The following is a 6242-nucleotide window of genomic DNA, read 5'->3' as shown; positions in this document are numbered from 1 at the left end:
TGATAAAATTTCACAGTGATTAACTTCAACTCACATGACATACAGTAGTGGCTGGCTCACGTACAAGCGACATAAGTTGTAGACTCTAACTTGACAGCATACCTTGTTCAGAAATGCTCTTCATGAACGGTTCAAGTTCTTTCATCAAATCATACCCTTGATGGAAGAACGTGTTGAGCGCGTGCATGTAAGAAAGCATCTGTAACATGAAAATTCACATTTACACTCATTAAGTCTACTTAACATGTGTGGTGACATTCCTTTGTTTACGCCGATATAGGAAAACTGAACTGATGAAACTTTGCGAAACATATGATCTAAAACAGGGCTTCCCAAACTTTTTTGCTCGTGACCCCTTTCAAACTTCTGAAGTTTTCCGCGACCCTTCACGTTTAAATTGATTAGCAGTGTGAAATATACTTTTGTCATTAGTGAGATGCCAAGACTGAATTCAAGCAACCAGTACTCAAAGCCTACTTACTACTTTACACATATGTAGGCCACTGGAAACAAAAAAAGCACACACATTTATTCAGTGTGATTGGTGCGACTGCTTTCTGCTACAAAGCAAGTCCAGCCGTGGCTCAACATCTGCTAATGCTGGTCTCAAGGCGGTTTTAATGTTGATTAGGCTGGAACGATATTTTGTTTTGATTGTATTTTGTACTTCGTGTAAAATTGGTATACGCTCTGCGACCCCCAGTTTGGGAAGCCCTGATCTAAAAGACCATTTTAGGGAAATATACGGCCAAAAGAAAATTTATACGTGGCAGAACGGAATTAGTAAATCGCGCCTTGACCGATTTTATCTGTCAAAATATCTCCACGCAACAAAAATTAGCCAGCAACCGTCTCATTTGACAGACCACGAAAAAATAACAATAAACTTAAATGTCGTCGCCTCTCCCCCTAGAGGTATCGGAATCTGGAAAAATAATACGCAAACTTATACAGATAAGGAATTTCTCGAAGTTTTAGAATGCAGATGGAAACAATGGTGCACGCTGCAAGAATTTTTATATAAAACCCCCAGTGATTGGTGGACGGACACCAAACGTAGGTTAAAAGCATTAATTGTGGAATTTACAAAAGGTCGACACGCTGAAAGAAAAATGCATGAAGATTACTTAATGACTAATTTAAAATCCGCACAAATTCGACTCGGTGACAACCCGGCCAACCACTGTAAATACGTTGAAGTGAAACGAGAACTAAGAAATTATAGAAAGAAACGAATTTATGAATCGATCTTAAAAAACAGAGAGAGTAAAGAAAAAATTGGCTCACGGGAATTTTTTGCACATTTTAATAAAAAACGTTCACAAACATATATCGAAGAAATATATGACAAAAACGACTTGCCCACCAGCGTACCGGGAGAAATGCTACGGACCACTAAAAATTATTATACCAAATTATACTCGTCAAGAAAGACAGATGTAGAAATACAAGATTTGTTCATTTCGAGCAATCTGCGCCATATTTCGCCCGAAAGTGTTCTAAAATTAGATTGTGAAATAAGCAACGCCAAAGTCCAAAACGTTGTGCAGACTCTTGCAAATGGGAAATCGCCTGGGCCGGACGGAATAAGCGGTGAATTTTATAAAACCTGTTGGAATATAATAGGTGACAAAATGAGCGAAATCTTTAAACACTGGTTTAACGAGAAAAAAATCCCCAAAGAAATTAAGAAAGGCGTCATCACTCTAATTTATAAAAAAGGCGATGATGCGGACCTAGACAATCACCGACCAATCACCCTGTTAAATTTAGACTACAAAATATATACAAAAATACTGGCAAATAGAATAAGGGAAACTCTCAAAGAAGTGATACATGAGCATCAGTACGCCACAAAAGGTAAACAATTATCAGAAGCCACGATCCTTTTAAGAGATTTACATGAAAATGCAAAAAGAAAAATGCAAAGCCTGTATTTTTATCTCTTGATTTTAAAAAAGCCTTTGACTCAACAGAACATAATTGGTTAATGAGAGTCTTGACTGAAATGCGGTTCTCAGAAAAAACTATGTGCATGCATAAGAGATCTGTATAGCGATAGCGTCGCGAAAATAATTTTAAACGGACACCTGTCAAAAGATTTTAAATTGAACCGAGGCGTGAGACAAGGAGACCCCTTAAGCCTACACCTGTTTTTAATAGCGGTAGAGCCTTTAATGTCTAAGCTCAATGAGACTGCATATATCAAAGGTCCTCAGTTAAGCGACAGAAAAGAAGTAAAATGTGTAAATTACGCTGACGACACAACGTTGTGTCTTAAAAACCCTGCTGATATCCATCTCGCGCTCGATTTGGTCGACAGATTTTCAAAGGCATCTGGCTTAACCTTAAACGAAGCTAAAACCAAAGGATTAGCTGTGAATCAGCCGATAGACAACCCACTCTTGCCCAAATTATCCTGGACAAACACAAGTATAGAGTTATTGGGATATGAAATCGGAAACGTTATAGAACGCCAACAATGGGAGAACTTAATTCCAAAGGTAAAAGAGCAACTAAAAAGCTTGAGCACAAATTATGCCACCTATGAAGCTAAAGCAGTTTTATTAAAATCAAAAATCCTGCCAGTAATTACTCAGGTTGCGAAAACATACCCTCCAGTCCAAGATATAAATGGGAAACTAAATAATCATGTTCTGCAATACGTGCAAGGCAAAGAAACAGTTGTTTCTATCGATATTTTACAACGCGATAAGTTAGAAGGCGGCTACCGAATGCCAAACATCCAAGTCTACGCCGATCTGACTTATGTCAAATCGATACAAAAGTATTGCCTCGGCAGAGTAATGAACGAACCAATGTCAATACACGATCGATATGTGGAGTACCAATTAGGACACGTTTTAGCTAATGTACTTGATGTTCAGAAACTAAACAATATCCCGCACATCGCACAACCAAGTCCCTACTATAGGAAAATCCGGGAAATTGTTGAAAAATACAAACTAAGTAAAGTTGAATTAGCCAGTCCAAAATTAGGAAACACGTACAGCCGAATAATCAAAGAAAGCACTCCAGAAACGCAGCCGAGTGAAAAAAAACGAATAAAATGGGCTAGGATTCATAATCAGCTTTTACCAAATTACTTGAAAACCTTCAATTACAGATGCGCGTGCAATCTACTACCCTTTAGGGGGAAATGCGGTATTTTCCAAATTAGCTCGGATACATCGTGCGCATTTTGCAGCATCGGTGACACCGACACCGACTACCACACTTTCCGAAAATGCGACAAGATAAAGCGACTTTGGGTTACAGTCAAAATGTTTGCGCAAAAATTCGCCAACCTCAACCCGGCTATGACAAAAATCGAAGATTTAGAAAGTTTTGGCTTTAAACAGATTGAAAGCGAAGTAACGGACCAGACTTTGAGCACATTAATCACCATGGTTAAACACCAAATATGGAAAACTAGAAACAAATTTATATATGAGAACAACCTTTAAATACAGATTAAATCAAATGGCAGAAGGTGGGAGACTGGAGCTGCGCTTGGACCCCGCTTTTAAATTGAATGATTTGATGCCACCGTAATTTGATAAACTCAATCGTAGTTTAATATGTGTTGTATAACATCTTTACATCGCTATGTTCGTGTCTTTAAAGTTTTTGCGACTATATATGTATTATGTCAAGCATTGCCGCATGGCGCATAAACAAATAGTGTTTTTCGTGATTGATTGTGATCATGTTGCTATGTGATATAAAGGAAGTGAAGGTGAATCACCTTTGATATCAATTTACAAATCATGAACCGAAAAGCTATACTGTTTAAATAGTTGTTTTTCGTGTGTTTCATATTTTTGTTCCGTGTACTTTTTGTTTTTCTTTTCATTATTTGTGTGTTACGAATTAGCGTGCAAATAAACAAACCATTGACTCTTTATAGTTTCTAAGCACACTGTCTCGAAGGCTGAATAAGAATTGGTACAGGTTTCAATTAGCACATCTCCTGTCTTACATACTCGGCTTGGTGCTTGTCATATTCTTCTAATAGATCACTGTATTCACTTTTAGGCCATTCCTCAGGTTTTGGGTACGTCGTGTGTCTCAATGCATTGTCGGGGTCATATTCAAATGCCACTGCACTAACACATTGCCATTTGGCGTGCTCCTTCCCAAATCCTTTTTTCGCAAATGCTTTAAATTTAAGTGCTTGTTCGATGTCACCACGTGACCGAGAAGTAACTGGTACTACCTGGAAAACAGTAATAAATGGAGATTACCCATATATATAGTTCTTATGAAATAATGCTTTTGTGCATGGTTTATGTAAATATGAAATTTTGCACTTACTTTTGCACCACTTACATAGAAATCAAATCCCTCGTAGTAACCTGCCTCGTACCTTCGCTGGTGCACTTGACATCGAGATAAAACTCGACAGAACAATCCTGGCAGAACTCATCGCACATACAATCTCGAGAACACTAAGAATTATTATTTAGGAAATAAAATATGGTGGAATGTAATTTAACAATAATATTATTTATCCTACACTATGGCAGAATATACAAGTGTATTACAAATAGTCATTTATTAATTAATAATGTTATCGATGCAGCTCAAGCAAGCTATTCAGGAAAGGATGTTGCCAATAATCACGGTTAATTACCTGGATTTTGTCAACAATGTCATCGTAAGAACGTAAGAGGAATTAATCCAATTCGATGAGAAAGAAACTCATCATTTAAAACTGAGGAATTTTCCTCGATCTGTATCCAATCAATGGCCAGCGTCGGGACCTGGTAAGATAAAAGACACGCTTCACTAGTCAGGAGAAAAGTATACGAAGCCACCAATCTAATGTTATGAGGAAAGCACAAATTTTATTCTGTGTGCTTGGTGTACAACAGATTAAGCAGCCTGGTGTTGACAGAGAATAAAAGATGAATTGAGATGAAGACTTATCGACACTGCACCTCGGCAATAAAAACTCTGCGTAGAGATTTGGCAGTACTCAGGTTGGTGTCCTCTACTATGAACTTGACATTATCTTCTGTTAACTCTGTGAGAGTTACAGTAGGCTGATTTGCATATGGCATTTTTAAGGCACTTCTATTCAAGCTTTAGCAAAAAAGAAACAACCATTATAGAAATGAGAATACGCTGCATTTTATTTCAAGATTACCAGCTTAGCACAAGGTACAATTGATACAAGTTTGATAAAAATTCTCTCCTAGCCAAAGAAAACTTTTTGATGCAACCTAATCAAACCCTTTAACTTGGTGTCCCTTACAATCAAATATTTCAAAAGATAGAAATTTTTATCAAATCATATATTCCGGTCTTATGGCTCAAGTCTGCAAAATTAGGCAAGAGCACGGTCTAGTGGCATCATAATTATATTCATCAGTCCATTTCAGGTGTGGTAATGAACCCAATTATATGCACTAAGTTGATTATATGCACCTTCAAAGTATACAGATTCGCTTTGATAGTTTGGGTCTCTTTTATAGCTTCGATTGCTGGTGGATGGGTTGAAACTGTAACATTTAGTTGAAGCCTAAGGTGTCGCTGTGATAATATAGCAATATCAGAAACTTTTACCGCTTGTGAAAGTGTTGAAATCATGTGTTTAATGATGGTGATTCGAATTCTGTTCACAATGTTGCAGTTTCAAATCATTCACAAGTGAAAAAACCAAATGGTCCAAGCGAAAAGTTTTGGACGCACCCAATTTTGTATGCATTAATCGGACATGGACACAGTTTTTATGCATTTTTACAAGATTTAAAGTGTTTTAGCAGACAGAGGCTTGGTAAAACATCAAAAATAGCAGCTTATAAGTGTGCATTTGAAATACACTTAGATCATTTGCACATCTAAGATCTAGTTGAAAAAGGCCAAAATTGCAAGACCAGACCGGAAAGCGCAAAATTTCGACAAAAAAATCGTGAGTCTAAAAAATGCAAAAAAATTGCAACGACATGTGTTTTAGTGTAATATTTACTGTAATTTCTGACACAAATTATAAAAAGGTTAAATCTATTCGATGATAATTTAAACTTAACTAGCCTATAGGATTTTAGGCTAATGTCTGAACATCCTAGGCTAGCTCAGCTAACATCTCAATTTAGGCTAATGTGCTAATGCCAAACTTTCCCAATCTGCATGGGCTATATAGATTAATAACGCAGGGTTTAAGTTGTGCAAAGACTATCCTCAATCCAAGGATAAACATTATCCGTGCGCATACATAAGTTAGGGTGGGCTGGCCA

The 6242-nt window shown here is 37.2% G+C and overlaps 2 pseudogenes across 2 annotated transcripts; both read right to left on the bottom strand.

Annotated features, from left to right (window-relative positions):
• Positions 1-81: 81 nt before the first annotated feature.
• Positions 82-4251, bottom strand: LOC143448517 (DNA-directed RNA polymerase II subunit RPB3 pseudogene; annotated as a pseudogene). Its single transcript, XR_013114463.1, has 3 exons — positions 4248-4251; positions 3987-4176; positions 82-199 (listed from the first exon to the last, which is right to left on the bottom strand). The product of XR_013114463.1 is annotated as a DNA-directed RNA polymerase II subunit RPB3 pseudogene (transcript).
• A 77-nt stretch (positions 4252-4328) lies between these two features.
• LOC143448508 (DNA-directed RNA polymerase II subunit RPB3-like) lies at positions 4329-5082 on the bottom strand (annotated as a pseudogene). Its single transcript, XR_013114462.1, has 3 exons — positions 4944-5082; positions 4637-4766; positions 4329-4451 (listed from the first exon to the last, which is right to left on the bottom strand). The product of XR_013114462.1 is annotated as a DNA-directed RNA polymerase II subunit RPB3-like (transcript).
• Positions 5083-6242: the final 1160 nt, after the last annotated feature.

Source organism: Clavelina lepadiformis, chromosome 1 (genome assembly GCF_947623445.1).
Source record: "Clavelina lepadiformis chromosome 1, kaClaLepa1.1, whole genome shotgun sequence".
In the NCBI taxonomy this organism is placed as follows: Eukaryota; Metazoa; Chordata; class Ascidiacea; order Aplousobranchia; family Clavelinidae; genus Clavelina; species Clavelina lepadiformis.
This window is presented reverse-complemented; position numbering and strand designations above follow the sequence as displayed.